The following is a 17,500-nucleotide window of genomic DNA, read 5'->3' on the forward strand; positions in this document are numbered from 1 at the left end:
CTCTTTAAGTTCGTTCGCCAGGTCGGCCCGCCCAAGTCGCATCAGCGGGCTAACTCGCCGAGTCACCTCACGAAGTTGACTCTTTAAGTGCGCTCACCAAGTCAGCTCACCAAGTCGACTCACCATCTCGCCTCGATAAGTTGGCTTGCCGAGTTACCCCACCAAGTCGTCGCCTCTTTAAGCCTGCTCACCGTGTCAGCTCGTCAGGTCAGCTCACCAAGTCGACTAATCAAGTAGGCCCACCAAGTCGCCTCAAGGATAGCTCCTCACCATGAGTCGCCTCACCATGTTCACTCAATGAGTTGCCTCACCATGGTGACTCTTTGAGCCCGCTCGCCGGGTCGCCTCACCAAGTCGACTCGAGTACGTTGCAAAGTCCACTCTTTAAGTTCGCTCGCCAGGTCGACTCGCCAAGTCAGCTCACCATGTCATCTCAACGAACCAACTCGCCGAGTCGCCTCACCATGTCGGCTCTCTAATACCACTCGCCAAGTCACCCCACCAACTCGCCCCGTTAGGCCCACTCACCACATCACCCCGTTAGGCCCACTCTCACCAAGTGGACACTTTAAGTCTGCTCATAAAGTCGAGCCACCAAGTACTCTCACCAAGTCGACTCTTTAAGTCCTTTCATCGAGTCACCCCACCGAGTACTCTCACCAAGTCAACTCTTTAGGTCCGTTCATCAAGTCACCCCGCAAAGTCAACCCTCTAAGTTCGTTCATCGAGTCACCCGACCAAGTCGACTGTTTAAGTCCTTTCATCAAGTCACCCCGCCAAGCTGACTCTTTAAGTCCGTTCATCAAGTCACCAGAACAACTACTCTCACCAAGTCGACTCTATAAGTCCGTTCATCAAGTCGGCCCACCAAGTACTCCCACCAAGTCGACTCTTTAAGTCCGTTCATCAGTTCACCCCGCCAAGTACTCTCACCAAGTCAACTCTTTAGGTCCGTTCATCAAGTCACCCCGCCAAGTCGACCCTTTAAGTCCGTTCATCAAGTCGCCCCGCCGAGTTGCTTCTCTAAGCCCACTCACCGTGTCAGCTCACCAAGTCGGTTGTTCAAGTACGTTGCCAAGTCAACTCTTTAAGTTCGCTCACCAGGTCAGCCCGCCCAAGTCGCCTCTTTAAGTTCATTCGCCAGGTCGGCCCGCCCAAGTCGCATCAGCGGGCTAACTCGCCGAGTCACCTCACGAAGTTGACTCTTTAAGTGCGCTCACCAAGTCAGCTCACCAAGTCGACTCACCATCTTGCCTCGATAAGTTGGCTTGCCGAGTTACCCCACCAAGTCGTCGCCTCTTTAAGCCCGCTCACCGTATCAGCTCGTCAGGTCGGCTCACCAAGTCGACTAATCAAGTAGGCCCACCAAGTCGCCTCAAGGATAGCTCCTCACCATGACTCGCCTCAACATGTTGACTCAATGAGTCACCTCACCATGTTGACTCTTTGAGCCCGCTCACCGGGTCGCCTCACCAAGTCGACTCGAGTACGTTGCCAAGTCGCCTCTTTAAGTTCGCTCGCCGGGTCGACTTGCCAAGTCAGCTCACCATGTCATCTCAACGAACCAACTCGCCGAGTCTCCTCACCACGTCGGCTCTCTAATACCACTCGCCAAGTCGCCCCACCAACTCGCCGCGTTAGGCCCACTCACCACATCGCCCCGTTAGGCCCACTCTCACCAAGTGGACTCTTTAAGTCTGCTCATAAAGTCGAGCCACCAAGTACTCTCACCAAGTTGACTCTTTAAGTCCTTTCATCGAGTCACCCAACCAAGTACTCTCACCAAGTCAACTGTTTAGGTCTGTTCATCAAGTCACCCCGCAAAGTCGACCCTCTAAGTTCGTTCATCGAGTCACCCGGCCAAGTCGACTGTTTAAGTCCTTTCATCAAGTCACCCCGCCAAGCCGACTCTTTAAGTCCGTTCATCAAGTCACCAGAACAACTACTCTCACCAAGTCGACTCTATAAGTCCGTTCATCAAGTCGGCCCACCAAGTACTCCCACCAAGTCGACTCTTTAAGTTCGTTCATCAGTTCACCCTGCCAAGTACTCTCACCAAGTCAACTCTTTAGGTCCGTTCATCAAGTCACCCCGCCAAGTCGACCCTTTAAGTCCGTTCATCAAGTCGCCCCGCCGAGTTGCTTCTCTAAGCCCACTCACCGTGTCAGCTCACCAAGTCGGTTGTTCAAGTACGTTGCCAAGTCAACTCTTTAAGTTCGCTCGCCAGGTCAGCCCGCCCAAGTCGCCTCTTTAAGTTCGTTCGCCAGGTCGGCCCGCCCAAGTCGCATCAGCGGGCTAACTCGCCGAGTCACCTCACGAAGTTGACTCTTTAAGTGCGCTCACCAAGTCAGCTCACCAAGTCGACTAACCATCTCGCCTCGATAAGTTGGCTTGCCGAGTTACCCCACCAAGTCATCGCCTCTTCAAGCCCGCTCACCGTGTCAGCTCGTCAGGTCGGCTCACCAAGTCGACTAATCAAGTAGGCCCACCAAGTCGCCTCAAGGATAGCTCCTCACCATGAGTCACCTCACCATGTTGACTCAATGAGTCGCCTCACCATGTTGACTCTTTGAGCCCGCTCGTCGGGTCGCCTCACCAAGTCGACTCGAGTACGTTGCCAAGTCCACTCTTTAAGTTCGCTCGCCGGGTCGACTCGCCAAGTCAGCTCACCATGTCATCTCAACGAACCAACTCGCTGAGTCGCCTCACCACGTCGGCTCTCTAATAACACTCACCAAGTCGCCCCACCAACTCGCCCCGTTAGGCCCACTCACCACATCGCCCCGTTAGGCCCACTCTCACCAAGTGGACTCTTTAAGTCTTCTCATAAAGTTGAGCCACCAAGTACTCTCACCAAGTCGACTCTTTAAGTCCTTTCATCGAGTCACCCCACCAAGTACTCTCACCAAGTCAACTCTTTAGGTCCGTTCATAGAGTCACCCCACCAAGTCGACCCTTCAAGTGTGTTCATCAAGTCACCCCACCAAGTCGACTCTTTAAGTTCATTCATCAAGTCACCCCGCCAGGTCAGCCCACAAATTACTCTCTCCAAGTCGACTCTTTAAGTTCGTTCATCAATTCACCCCATCAGGTCGGCCCACCGAGTGGACTCTTTAAGTTCGTTCATGAAGTCACTCTGCCAAGTCGGCCCACCAGGTCGACTCTTTAAGTTCGTTCATCAAGTCACCCCGCCAGGTCAGCCCACCAACTACTCTCACCAAGTCGACTCTTTAAGTTTGCTCACCAAGTCACCCCGCCAGGTCGGCCCACCAAGTACTCTCACCAGGTCGACTCTTTAGGTTTGTTCATCAGGTCACCCCACCGAGTACTCTCACCAAGTCGACTCTTTAAGTTCGTTCATCAAGTCGCCCTGCCAGGTCGGCCCACCAAGTACTCTCACCAAGTCGACCCTTTAAGTTCGATCATCAACTCACCCCGCCAGGTCGGCCCACCAAGTACTCTCACAAAGTCGACTCTTTAGGTTCGTTCATCAATTCACCCCGCCAGCTCGGCCCACCAAGTTCTCTCACCAGGTCGACTCTTTAAGTTCGTTCATCAAGTCACCCCGCCAGTTCGACCCACCAAGTACTCTCACAAAGTCGACTCTCTAAGTTCGTTCATCAAGTCACCCTGCCAGGTCAGCCCACCAAGTACTCTCACCAAGTCACCCCGCTAGTTCGACCCACCAAGTCGACCCTTTAAGTTCGTTCATCAAGTCACCCGGCCAAGTCAGCCCACCAAGTCGACTCTTTAAGTCCGTTCATCAAGTCACGTGACCAGGTCAGCCCACCGGGTACTCTCACCAAGTCGACTCTTTAAGTTTGTTCATCAAGTCGCCCGGCCAGGTCGGCCCACCAAGTACTCTCACCAAGTCGACTCTCTAAGTCCGTTCATCATGTCACCCCGCCAGGTCGGCCCACCAAGTCGAATCTTTAAGTCCGTTCATCAAGTCACCCCACCAAGTACTCTAACCAAGTCGATTCTTCAAGTGCGTTCATCAAGTCACCCGACCAACTACTCTCACCAAGTCGACTCTTTAACTATGTTCATCAAGTCACCCCACCAAGCACTCTCACCACGTCAACTCTTTAGGTCCGTTCATAAAGTCACCCCACCAAGTCGACCCTTCAAGTGCGTTCATCAAGTCACCCCACCAAGTACTCTCACCAATTCGACTCTTTAAGTCTTTTCATCAAGTCACCACACCAAGTACTCTCACCAAGTCAACTCTTTAGGACCGTTCATCAAGTCACCTCGCCAAGTCGACCCTTGAAGTCCGTTCATCAAGTCACCCCACCAAGTACTCCCACCAAGTCGACTCTTTAAGTCAGTTCACGAAGTCACCCAAGCAGGTCGGCCCACCAAGGACTCTCACCAAGTCGACTCTCTAAGTCTGTTCATCAGGTCACCCCACCGAGTACTCTCACTAAGTCAACTCTTTAGGTCCGTTCATCAAGTCACCCCGCAAAGTTGACCCTCTAAGTTTGTTCATCGAGTCACCCCACCAAGTCGGCTCTTCAAGTCCTTTCATCAAGTCACCCCGCCAAGCCGACTCTTTAAGTCCGTTCATCAAGTCACCAGAACAACTACTCTCACCAAGTCGACTCTATAAGTCCGTTCATCAAGTCGGCCCACCAAGTACTCCCACCAAGTCGACTCTTTAAGTCCGTTCATCAGTTCACCCCGCCAAGTACTCTCACCAAGTCAACTCTTTAGGTCCGTTCATCAAGTCACCTCGCCAGGTCGACCCTTTAAGTCCGTTCATCAAGTCGCCCCGCCAAGTACTCTCACCAAGTCGACCCTTTAAGTCCTTTCATCAAGTCACCCCACCAAGTCGACTCTCGAAGTCCGTTCATCAAGTCACCAGAACAAGTAATCTAACCAAGTCGACTCTTTAAGTCCGTCCATAAAGTCACCCCACCAGGTCGGCCCACCAAGTACTCCCACCAAGCCGACTCTTTATGTTCGTTCATCAGTTCACCCCGCCAAGTACTCTCACCAAGTTGACTCTTTAAGTCTGCTCATCAAGTCGAGCCACCAGGTACTCTCACCAAGTCGACTCTTTGAGTCCGTTCATCAAGTCGCCCCACCAAGTACTCTAACCAAGTCGATTCTTCAAGTGCGTTCATCAAGTCGCCCCACCAAGTACTCTCACCAAGTCGACTCTTTAAGTCCTTTCATCGAGTCACCCCGCCAAGTACTCTCACCAAGTCAACTCTTTAGGTCCGTTCATAGAGTCACCCCACCAAGTCGACCCTTCAAGTGCGTTCATCAAGTCACCCCGCCAGGTCGGCCCACCAAGTCGAATCTCTAAGTCCGTTCATCAAGTCATCGTCCCGATCTGGCCGAGCCGTTCTGGCCGAGCCATGCTAGCCGAGCCGATCTGGGCGAGCCATTCTGGCCGACCCGATCCTGCCGAGCCGTTCTGGGCAAGCCATGCTGGCCGAGCCGATCTGGGCGAGCCATTCTGGCCGAGCCGATCTGGGCGACCCGTTCTGGCTGAGCCGATCTGGGCGAGCCGTTGTGGCCGAGCCATGCTGGCCGAGCCGATCTGGGCGAGCCATTCTGGCCGAGCCATGCTGGCCGAGCCGATCTGGGCGAGCCGTTCTAGCCGAGCCGATCTGGCCGAGCTCCAAAAACGGTGTCGTGGATGGCTTTTTGGTCGCCTCTGTGCCAACTCGATCGGCACAACATTGGGAATGGTTTGACAGCGGTTGTCGTTCCAATGTGTCATCGGGATGTCTTGGAACGCGGCCTTCCAAGGGCGAGCTCGCGTCTAGCACTTGGAATGTGCTTCGTCACAAGTGAATGGGGAGATCTCTTTGTGAACGGCGGCATGGCGATTGCAAGAGAAAATTGACTTAGTAGTCGGAGCATTGGCATCGGGCCATTGTGACGGCCTTGCAATTTCTCTATAATTGCAACCTATGTTTGCGCAGTAGCAGAGTTTGCATGTATGATTGGGCTTTGTTCTTGACGGTTCCAAGTACTCTCACCAAGGCTGGGCGAGCCATGCTGGCCGAGCCGATCTGGGCGAGCCATTCTGGCCGAGCCGTTTTGGCCGAGCCATGCTGGCCGAGCCGATCTGGGCGAGCCGTTCTGGCCGAGCCGTTCTGGCCGAGCCGATCTGGGCGAGCCAATCTGGGCGAGCCGTTCTGGCCGAGCCATGCTGGCCGAGCCGATCTGGGCGAGCCGTTCTGGCCGAGCCATGCTGGCCGAGCCGTTCTGGCCGAGCCATGCTGGCCGAGCCGATCTGGGCGAGCCGTTCTGGCCGAGCCGATCTGGCCGAGCTCCAAAAATGGTGTCGTGGATGGCTGTTTGGTCGCCTCTGTGCCAACTCGATCGGCACAACATTGGGAATGGTTTGACAGCGGTTGTCGTTCCAATGTGTCATCGGGATGTCTTGGAACGCAGCCTTTCAAGGGCGAGCTCGCGTCTAGCACTTGGATTGTGCGTCGTCACAAGTGATTGGGGAGATCTCTCTGTGAACGGCGGCATGGCGATTGCAAGCGAAAATTGACTTAGTAGTCAGAGCATTGGCCTCGGGCCATTGTGACGGCCTTGCAATTTCTCTATAATTGCAACCTATGTTTGCGCAGTAGCAGAGTTTGCACGTTAGATTGGCCTTTGTTCTTGACAGTTCGAAGTACTCTCACCAAGGCTGGGCGAGCCATGCTGGCCGAGCCGATCTGGGCGAGCCATTCTGGCCGAGCCGATCTGGGCGAGCTCCAAAAACGGTGTCGTGGATGGCTGTTTGGTCACATTTTTCATTGAATTGGATTTTTAAGGGAGTTGTCCGCGCTGTCGCAGATTTCTAATGCAGAGCGAGCCTCGCACTAATAGCTTATATAGGAGAGGTTGTTGCCGCGAGCCTCTCCCATGCCCCTTTCATTGATTCAACATTGGTGTCTAGGCGGATCGGATTGTTGGCTTTTCAAACGGTGTATGCTGATGTTGAATGAATGAAAGGGGCATGAAGCGATCTCAGTGCTTTTCCTCGGCTCTCCTTTAGATCATGTTTTCCGATGACTCAATTTTGGAAAAGGTGAGGCAGCGGTTGCCGATCCATGGCGTGTGTTTTTGGTGGTTTTAAAACTTGATCTAAACGTGAGCCTTTGTCTAGCACTCCGGCGTGGCTTGGTATAATGGCAATTTGCTATGGGTGCTCGGCGCTCTAGCAATTTGTCATGGTGTACTTATCGCGGCTACATGGGAGCTTTAATATCGAAAGCTCTCGGCGAAAAATGGTGGCCGAGCCATGCTAGCGGACCCGATCTGGCTTAGCCGTTTTTGTCGACCCGATCTGGCTCTCGTTTCTCACTCCATCGGCACAAATTCGGGAGTTGTTCGACAGTGGTTGTCGTTCCAATGTGTCATTGCAGTGATCTGGAGAGCGATGCTAAGTGCGGGAGCTTGCGTCTAGCATTTGGGGATGTTTGTGCAAGCGAGCAGGGGAGCTTCTCTTATCGGAACCTCTCCGTGGCCTTTGAATATAGACCCAGTGCCGACGATATCGATGGATACGAGCCTTGGATTATAAAATTGTTCAGCTAACATTGGTTTTTGTGAGAGATGGGTACGAAAGCACTTCCCGATCGATACGCGGGAGTTCCCTAAGATCGCCTCTGTGCCAACTCTATCAGCACAACATTGGGAATGGTTCGACAGTGGTTGTCGTTCCAATGTGTCATCGGGATGTCTTGGAACGCGGCCTTTCAAGGGCGAGCTCGCGTCTAGCACTTGGATTGTGTGTCGTCACAAGTGAATGGGGAGATCTCTCTGTGAATGGCGGCATGGCGATTGCAAGAGAAAATCAACTTAGTAGTCGGAGCATTGGCCTCGGGCCATTGTGACGGCCTTGCAATTTCTCTATAATTGCAAGCTATGTTTGCGCAGTAGCAGAGTTTGCATGTTAGATTGGCCTTTGTTCTTGACAGTTCGAAGTACTCTCACCGAGTCAGCAAGTCACCATGCTGGCCGAGCCGATCTGGGCGAGCTCCAAAAACGGTGTCGTGGATGGCTGTTTGGTCACATTTTTCATTGAATTAGATTTTTAAGGTTTTTGTCCGCGCTATCGCAGATTTCTAATGCAGAGCGAGCCTCGCACTAATAGCTTATATAGGAGAGGTTGTTGCCGCGAGCCTCTCCCATGCCCCTTTCATTGATTCAACATTGGTGTTTAGGCAGATCAGATTGTTGGGTTTTCAAACGGTGTATGCTGATGTTGAATGAATGAAAGGGGCATGAAGCGATCTCAGTGCTTTTCCTCGGCTCTCCTTTAGATCATGTTTTCCGATGACTCAATTTTGGAAAAGGTGAGGCAGCGATTGCTGATCCATGGCGTGTCTTTTTGGTGATTTTAAAACTTGATCTAAACGTGAGCCCTTGTCTAGCACTCCGGCGTTGCTTGGTATAATGGCAATTTGCTATGGGTGCTCGGCGCTCTAGAAATTTTATCATGGTGTACTTATCGCTGCTACATGGGAGCTTTAATATCGAAAGCTCTCGGCGAAAAATGGTGGCCGACCTGATCTGGCTTAGCCGTTTTCGTCGACCCGATCTGGCTCTTCTTTCTCACTCCATCGGCACAAATTCGGGAGTTGTTCGACAGCGGTTTTCGTTCCAATGTGTCATTGCGGTGATCTGGAGAGCGATGCTAAGGGCCGAAGCTTGCGCCTAGCATTTGGGGATGTTTGTGCAAGAGAGCAGGGGAGCTTCTCTTATCGGAACCTCTCCGTGGCCTTTGAATATAGACCCAGTGCCGACGATATCGATGGATACGAGCCTTGGATTCTAAAATTGTTCAGCCAGCTAACATTGGTTTTTGTGAGAGATGGGTACGAAAGCACTTCTCGATCGATTCGCGGGAGCTCCCTAAGATCGCCTCTGTGCCAACTCGATCGGCACAACATTGGGAATGGTCCGACAGCGGTTGTCGTTCCAATGTGTCATCGGGATGTCTTGGAACGCGGCCTTTCAAGGGCTAGATCGCGTCTAGCACTAGGATTGTGTGTCGTCACAAGTGAATGGGGAGATCTCTCTGTGAACGGCGGCATGGTGATTGCAAGAGAAAATTGACTTAGTAGTCGGAGCATTGGCCTCGGGCCATTGTGATGGCCTTGCAATTTCTCTATAATTGCAAGCTATGTTTGCGCAGTAGCAGAGTTTGCATGTAAGATTGGCCTTTGTTCTTGACAGTTCCAGGAGATGACCTCCGGAACTTTTGGATTGGGCCCCTTCAAGGTGAAATTCATCCAGTTGATCGGATGAGCTCGATGACCATTTCACTCCCTTGGCTCCATGAATTCAAATCCCATCCAGCTACCGTGAAGCCATCCCGATTTTGCTATGCGAGGGCTCTCTCCCCAGAGTCATTCTCTTTGCAACAACTTCTTTGGCAAAAAATTTTTGGAATGGTTCGGCAGCGGTTGTCGTTCCAATGGTGCCGTTGTGGTGGTTGCCTGGGCAGCGATCTGAAGGGCGAGTCGTCGTCTAGCAGTTGGGCTGCGCATCACGGGTGACAAGGGAGCCTTTGTAATCAGAAGCTCCCCGTGACCATTCGATGAGAAGAGCCATTGCTTGTGCGAGCAAGGACGAATGCAGCCTCGGATTCCAAAGGAAATCAACGACATCGGATCTATATATAAGAGCGGAATGAAGCAGCAGCCCGTTTGCCATGCGCGGCTCCCCAAAGTTGCTCGTCTCTCTCACTCCATCGGCACAAATTCGGGAGTTGTTCGACAGCAGTTGTCGTTCCAATGTGTCATTGCGGCGATCTGGAGAGCGATGCTAAGGGCGGGAGCTTGTGTCTAGCATTTGGGATGTTTGTGCGAGCGAGCACAGGGGAGCTTCTCTTATCGGAACCTCTCCGTGGCCTTTGAATATATAGACCCAGTGCCGACGATATCGATGGATACGAGCCTTGGATTCTAAATTTGTTCACAGCTAAGATTGGTTTTTGTGAGAGATGGGTACGAAAGCACATCCCGATTGCTACGCGGGAGCTCCCTAAGGTCGCCTCTGTGCCAACTCGATCGGCACAACATTGGGAATGGTTCGACAGCGGTTGTCGTTCCAATGTGTCATCGGGGGATGTCTCAAAAAGTGGGCTGGCCTTTCAAGGGCGAGCTCGCGTCTATCACTTGGATTGTGCATCGCGTCGCAAGTGAATGGGGAGATCTCTCTGTGAACGGCGGCATGGTGATTGCAAGAGAAAATTGACTTAGTCAGAGCATTGGCCTCGGGCCACTGTGATGGCTTGGCAATTTCTCTTTAATTGCAACCTATGTTTGCGCAGTAGCAGAGTTTGCAAGTAAGACGGTCCTTGTTCTTGAGAGTTCCAGGAGATGACCTTCGGAACTTTTGGATTGGGCCCCTTCAAGGTGAAATTCATCCAGTTGATCGGATGAGCTCGATGACCATTTCAGTCCCTTGGCTCCATGAATTCACATCTCCTAACCGATGACAATCTTTTGCTCCTTAGACGACCTCATAATAAATTGGGTCGTGGATGGCTATTTGGTCAGAATTTTCAACGATTTGGATTTTTATGGCGGATGTCGGCGTGTTCGCTAATTTCTAATGCAGAGCGAGCCTCGCACTAATAGCTTATATAGGAGAGGTTGTTGCCGCGAACCTCTCCCGTGCCCCTCTCATTGATTCAACGGCGGTGTCAAGGCGGATGGAAATGTCAGATTTTGAAACGGTGGACGCCGACGTTGAATCAATTGGAGGGGCATGAAGCCCACCCTCGAGGTGCTATTCCTTGACTCTCCTTTAGATCATGTTTTCTTGTCACTCAGCTGGCGCAATTTCGGAAAGCAGTTGGGCTGCGCGTCACGAGTGACAAGGGAGCCTTTGTGATCGGAAGCTCCCCGTGGCCATTCGATGAGAAGAGCCATTGCTTGTGTGAGCAAGGACGAATGCAGCCTCGGATTCCAAACGAAATCAACGACATCGGATCTATATATAAGAGCGGAATGAAGCAGCAGCCCGTTTGCGATGCGCGGCTCCCCAAAGTTGCTATTCTTTCTCACTCCATCGGGGCACAAATGCGGGAGTTGTTCGACAGCGGTCGTCGTTCCAATGGTGTCATTGCGGCGAAATTTGTTCACAGCTAAGATTGGTTTTTGTGAGAGATGGGTATGAAAGCACATCCCGATTGCTACGCGGGAGCTCCCTAAGGTCGCCTCTGTGCCAACTCGATTGGCACAACATTGGGAATGGTTCGACAGCGGTTGTCGTTCCAAAGTGTCATCGGGGGATGTCTTGGAAAGTGGTGTTTCTTTCAAGGGCGAGCTCGCGTCTAGCACTTGGGTTGTGCGTCGCGTCACAAGTGAATGGGGGATGTCTTGGAAAGTGGTCTTTCTTTCAAGGGCGAGCTCGCGTCTAGCACTTGGATTGTGCGTCGCGTCACAAGTGAATGGGGAGATCTCTCTGTGAACGGCGGCATGGTGATTGCAAGAGAAAATTGACTTAGTCGGAGCCATTGGCCTCGGGCCATTGTGACGGCCTCGCAATTTCTCTTTAATTGCAACCTATGTTTGCGCAGTAGCAGAGTTTGCATGTAAGATGGGCCTTGTTCTCGAGAGTTCCAGGAGATGACCTCCGAAACTTTTGGATTGGGCCCCTTCAAGGTGAAATTCATCCAGTTGATCGGATGAGCTCGATGACCATTTCAGTCCCTCGGCTCCATGAACTCACATCTCCTAACCGATGACAATCTTTTGCTCCTCTGCCGACCTCATAAAAAATTGGGTCGTGAATGGCTGTTTGGTAGGAATTTTAAAGGATTTGGATTTTTAAGGCAGATGTCGGTGTGTTCGCTAATTTCTAATGCCAGCTAAGTTGCCCACACAACTCCCTATCAGAAGAGCTATAGATCATAAGATCAAGTTGATACCGGGGGCAAGGCCTCTTGCTCAGGCACCATATCGGTTGTCAGGGCCTGAGATGGTCGAACTTAAGAAGCAGTTGGAAGAATTGCTTGAGGCGGGGTATATCAGACCATCCCGTTCTCCGTATGGAGCTCCTGTGTTGTTTCAAAAGAAGAAGGATGGAACATTGAGGTTATGCATCGACTTCAGAGCTCTAAATAAGTTAACCATCAAGAATAAGTATCCCCTCCCACTCATTGCAGATTGTTTTGATCGCTTATCAGGAGCGAGGGTGTTCAGCAAGCTTGATCTGAAGCAGGGCTATTATCAAGTGAGGATTGCTGCAGGGGATGAAGAGAAAGTTGCATGTGTGACAAGGTATGGGTCATACGAGTTCATGGTGATGCCCTTTGGGCTATGCAACGCGCCAGCAACATTTTGCACACTCATGAACGATGTGTTTCGCCCTCTATTGGATAAGTCTGTGGTGGTGTATTTGGATGACATCCTGGTATACAGCAAGAATATGGAGGAACACAAGCAACATCTAGCAGAAGTTTTTGAGTTGCTCAGGGAGCACAAACTATATGTGAAGAAGGAAAAGTGTTCCTTTGCTCAAGAAGAGGTGCACTTCTTGGGTCATATAGTGGGCCACGGTCTGTTTCGTCCAGATCCAGAGAAATTGCAAGCCATCAGGGATTTGGAACCCTTGAACAATGTTCATGAAGTGAGGCAGTTTCTGGGTTTGGCAAACTACTACAGGAAGTTTGTTGAAGGGTATTCTAAGCTTGCGGCCCCTTTGACAGATCTCCTGAAGAAGGATAGAAAATGGTGGTGGTCAGAGAAGTGTCAGAATGCATTCGACGGATTGAAGGAGAAGCTCAATTCTTCACCAGTGTTGGCACTGCCTGATTTCACAGGATCATTTGAAGTCCAATGTGACGCTTCGGATTATGCAGTTGGGGGAGTGTTAATGCAAAATGGACATCCCGTTGCATATGAGTCAAGGAAGTTGCAGGACAGGGAGAAAAATTATCCTGCCCATGAGAAAGAGATGACAGGCATCATACATTGTCTCAGGACTTGGAGACATTATCTCTTGGGGACACAGTTCATTGTGAAAACAGACAACGTCTCCTCGACTTATTTCAAGACTCAAGCCAAGTTGACACCGAAGCAGGCCAGATGGCAAGAGTTTCTGGCAGAGTTCGACTTTGAGATCCTGTATAATCCAGGAAAACAGAATGTGGTGGCGGATGCTCTAAGTCGAAAGGGACAGTTAGTTGCTATTGGGGAGGATCAAGGGGCTCAGCCAGGGGCTAGCCGTGTGACATTATCCGAGGAGGTCATGAGGACAATCAAGGAAGGATATCAAATGGATCCTCAGGCAGCTGAATTGTTCAAGCAAGCATCAGAGGGTAGAACTCGCAAGTTCAGTATTCAAGATGGGTTATTGGTCTTTACCCAGGATCGAGTCTACCTTCCCAAGTGGAGGAATGTAAGGAGGGAAGTCCTACATGAATGTCATGATAGTCCTTGGGTAGGGCATCCAGGGCAGAAGAGGACCCTTGCATTGCTTGAAAGAGGGTTCTACTGGCAGAATATGAGAAAGGATGTAGATGAGTATGTCAGAAGTTGTCTCATCTGTCAGCAGGACAAGGCGGTGACCAGACCTCCAGGAGGTTTGTTGCAGCCGCTTCCCATTCCAGTAAGACCATGGGCAAGTGTAAGCATGGATTTCATCACAGGGTTGCCTGATGTGAACGGGTATACAAGTATTATGGTTGTGGTTGACAGATTCTCCAAGTATGCCACATTTGTAGCGTGCAAGGCACCATGTAAGGCGGAGGATGCTGCGGACTACTTTTTCAAGAATGTGGTGAAGTATTGGGGTGTTCCATTGAGTATCATCAGTGATCGGGACGCAAGGTTCACCAGCACATTTTGGAAAGAGTTGTTCAAACTGATTGGGACAAAGTTACTCATGTCAACGAGTCATCACCCGGAGATAGATGGACAGACGGAAAGGATCAATGGGATTCTGGAAGACTATCTGAGGCACTTTGTTTGGTCGGACCAATCCAATTAGCCAAGGCTATTGGACTCAGCTCATTTTAGCTACAACATGCAGAAAAGTGCATCGAGTCAGTTCTCACCATTTGAGTTGGCAACAGGCCAGCAACCACTGACTCCTCATACTGTTTTGAGTGGATACATAGGAGAAAGTCCAGATGCGAGAAAAAGGTTGCAGGAGTCGCATGACCAGGTGGATCTTGCAAGGCATAATTTGGTCAAGGCTGCTGAACGAATGAAGCACTATGCAGACTCAGGGAGGATGAGTGTGGATTTCAAAGTGGGTGACAGGGTCTTTTTGAAGATGGATCCGGTTCAGTTCAAACCACCCAAGGGATTGAGTACAGCATTGGGAAGGCGCTATGATGGGCCTTTTTCAATTGTTGAAAAGATAGGAAAGGTGGCATACAAGCTGAAGTTGCCAAACCACATGAGGGTTCATAATGTGTTCCATGTCAGCCAACTCCGTCCGTATCATCAGGATATGGTGGACGACAGCAGGAATGTTCCGACACGAGGGCCAGCGTTTGTCAAGGACAGACCAGGGTTGGAAGTGGAGGAGGTGATTGCTGTTAGGAATCGGGGATATGGTAACAGAAAGTGGAGAGAATTCTTGGTTCATTGGCAGGGCCAGACCAGGGTGGAAGCAACTTGGGAACGAGCTGAGAACATGTGGAAATATGAAGACAAAGTGTTGGAGTTTCTTAACAGAGACTCCAGCTTACCTCTTTAAGCCATCCAGCTTGGAGCTGGGTACCTCTGCAGCGTTGCATAGGCAGTGTTGCCGGCGTCAGGGACGTCGCCTATTTTAAGTGGGGGAGGATGTAAGGGGTGGATGATTCGCATAAGGGGAAATGTAGTCCCTCGGTTGAGACAGGGTCTTTAAGCGGTTTGCCGACTGTACGGACCATTTCTATTGCGAAGTGGGCTGGGCACTTATAACTATTATAGGGGGAAGAAGAGTACCCCGACCGTTCTGAAACGAACGTCTACGTGATTGCTTTTATTCTCCAAAGCGAACTGTCATGGTGCAGAGATGCAAGGAGGCACACAACAGCTATCAACGAGCAGAGTGTTCAAAGATTGCAGTGTGGTGATGTGAAGCAGAGTAGAGATAGTGAAGTGCTAAGAGCCAGTTTGACTTGGGCTCCCCAACTGGGGGAGGCCTGGGTCCTATCCGTGTAAGTCAGCCAGGAGTCAAGAGAGATTCAGGGTTGCTTCGGCAAGTTCCAACGACACAGGGTGTTGGGGGTGTGGAATCTACGTGAAGAGCAACAGCCAAGGTTGGGTGAGGTGCATATGGTTGTGCCAGTGTTCTAAGAGTGGATGCACAACTAGGGGTGGGAACTTGTATTGGGTGCCAGGGTGAGCACTCGGGTAGTGATCAACAATACTGTTGAGTTTGATGTAACACGGGCCAAGGGCCACTTGTGATAATCAATAAAGCTACTTGTTACCCGAAAATACTGTGTTCATTGTGTGTCGAGTTATATTCCGCTGTGCAAAGATATTTTGTATTGTGCTGACAGAGTGTATGCAGGAGCTGAGCTAAGGGAGTAAGGAGACAGGCGTAGTCTGGGATTGTCCCATCTGGGGGAGATTGCCAGTGCCGCACGAGGTAAGAATCTAGCCCCGTGACAGCTTATATAGGAGAGGTGGTTGCCGCGAGCCTCTCCCGTGCCCCCCTCATTGATTCAACGCCGGTGTCAAGGCGGATGGATATGTCAGATTTTGAAACGGTGGACGCCGACGTTGAATCAATTAGAGGGGCATGAAGCCCACCCTCGAGCGTGCTATTCCTGGACTCTCCTTTAGATCATGTATTCTTGTCACTCAGATGGCGCAATTTCGGAAAAAGGTTTGGCAGCGGTTGCCAGCCCTCACCGCGTCTACTCGGTGATTTTAAAACTCGATCTAAAATGGGAGCCCTCGTCTAGCACCTCCGTCCGGTGTTGCTTGCTCGGGTATTGCATAAATTTATGCCATCGGCGCAAATCCCCCAACGAATGCCTACGCTTGGACCCTCTCTTAGATCACCTTCTTCGATCACTCGACCGACGCAACTACGGAAGAGACTTGGCAGCGGTTGCCATTCTACAGCGCGTCTGTTCAGCGATTTCGAAGTTGATCTAATGGCGAGCCCTTGTCTCTAGCCATGAGGTGGGTGCTTGGCGCTCTAGCAAAATTTTTTGCGTGCCTATCGCGGCTACAAGGGGAGAGGTGGTTGCCGTGAGCCTCTCCCGTGCCCCCCTCATTGATTCAACGCCGCTGTCAGGGCGGATGGATATGTCAGATTTTGAAACGGTGGACGGCGACGTTGAATCAATTAGAGGGGCATGAAGCCCACCCTCGAGGGTGCTATTCCTGGACTCTCCTTTAGATCATGTTTTCTTGTCAACTTAGCTGGTGCAATTTCAGAAAAAGGTTTGGCAGCGGTTGCCAGCCCTCACCGCGTCTACTTGGTGATTTTAAAACTCGATCTAAAACGGGAGCCCTCGTCTAGCACCTTCGTCCGGTGTTGCTCGGGTATTGCATAAATTTATGCCATCGGCGCGAATCCCCCAATGACAATGCCTACGCTTGGACCCTCTCTTAGATCACCTTCTTCGATCACTCGACCGACGCAACTGCGGAAGAGACTTGGCAGCGGTTGCCATTCTAAAGCGCGTCTGTTCAGCGATTTCGAAGTCGATCTAATGGCGAGCCCTTGTCTCTAGCCATGAGGTGGGTGCTTGGCGCTCTAGAAAAACTTTTTTGCGTGCCTATCGCGGCTACAAGGGGAGAGGTGGTTGCCGCAAGCCTCTCCCGTGCCCCCCTCATTGATTCAACGCCGCTGTCAGGGCGGATGGAAATGTCGGATTTTGAAACGGTGGACGCCGACGTTGAATCAATTAGAGGGGCATGAAGCCCACCCTCGAGGGTTCTATTCCTGGACTCTCCTTTAGATCATGTATTCTTGTCACTCAGATGGCGCAATTTCGAAAAAAGGTTTGGCAGCGGTTGCCAGCCCTCACCGCGTCTACTCGGTGATTTTAAAACTCGATCTAAAATGGGAGCCCTCGTCTAGCACCTTCGTCCGGTGTTGCTTGCTCGGGTATTGCATAAATTTATGCCATCGGCGTCGAATCCCCCAACGAATGCCTGTGCTTGGACCCTCTCTTAGATCACCTTCTTCGATCACTCGACCGACGCAACTACGGAAGAGACTTGGCAGCGGTTGCCATTCTACAGCGCGTCTGTTCAGCGATTTCGAAGTTGATCTAATGGCGAGCCCTTGTCTCTAGCCATGAGGTGGGTGCTTGGCACTCTAGCAAAATTTTTTGCGTGCCTATCGCGGCTACAAGGGGAGAGGTGGTGTCTGCGAGCCTCTCCCGTGCCCCCCTCATTGATTCAACGCCGCTGTCAGGGCGGATGGATATGTCAGATTTTGAAACAGTGGACGCCGACGTTGAATCAATTAGAGGGGCGTGAAGCCCACCCTCGAGGGTGCTATTCCTGGACTCTCCTTTAGATCATGTTTTCTTGTCACTCAGATGGCGCAATTTCGGAAA

General features: G+C 51.3%; 1 long non-coding RNA gene across 1 annotated transcript in view; it reads left to right on the forward strand.

The window, feature by feature from the left end:
• The window catches only part of LOC149549088 (uncharacterized), a 166,628-nt gene extending 154,900 nt beyond the window's left edge, over nucleotides 1–11,728 (forward strand). The window contains exon 2 of the long non-coding RNA XR_016354038.1: nucleotides 10,608–11,728. This is a non-coding gene — a long non-coding RNA (uncharacterized LOC149549088). The remainder of the gene's footprint in view (nucleotides 1–10,607) is intronic.
• The last annotated feature ends 5,772 nt before the right edge of the window (nucleotides 11,729–17,500 follow it).

This window comes from Cupressus sempervirens, chromosome 7, assembly GCF_028749045.1.
Source record: "Cupressus sempervirens isolate cs-2001-9-10 chromosome 7, ASM2874904v1, whole genome shotgun sequence".
Classification (NCBI taxonomy): domain Eukaryota; kingdom Viridiplantae; phylum Streptophyta; class Pinopsida; order Cupressales; family Cupressaceae; genus Cupressus; species Cupressus sempervirens.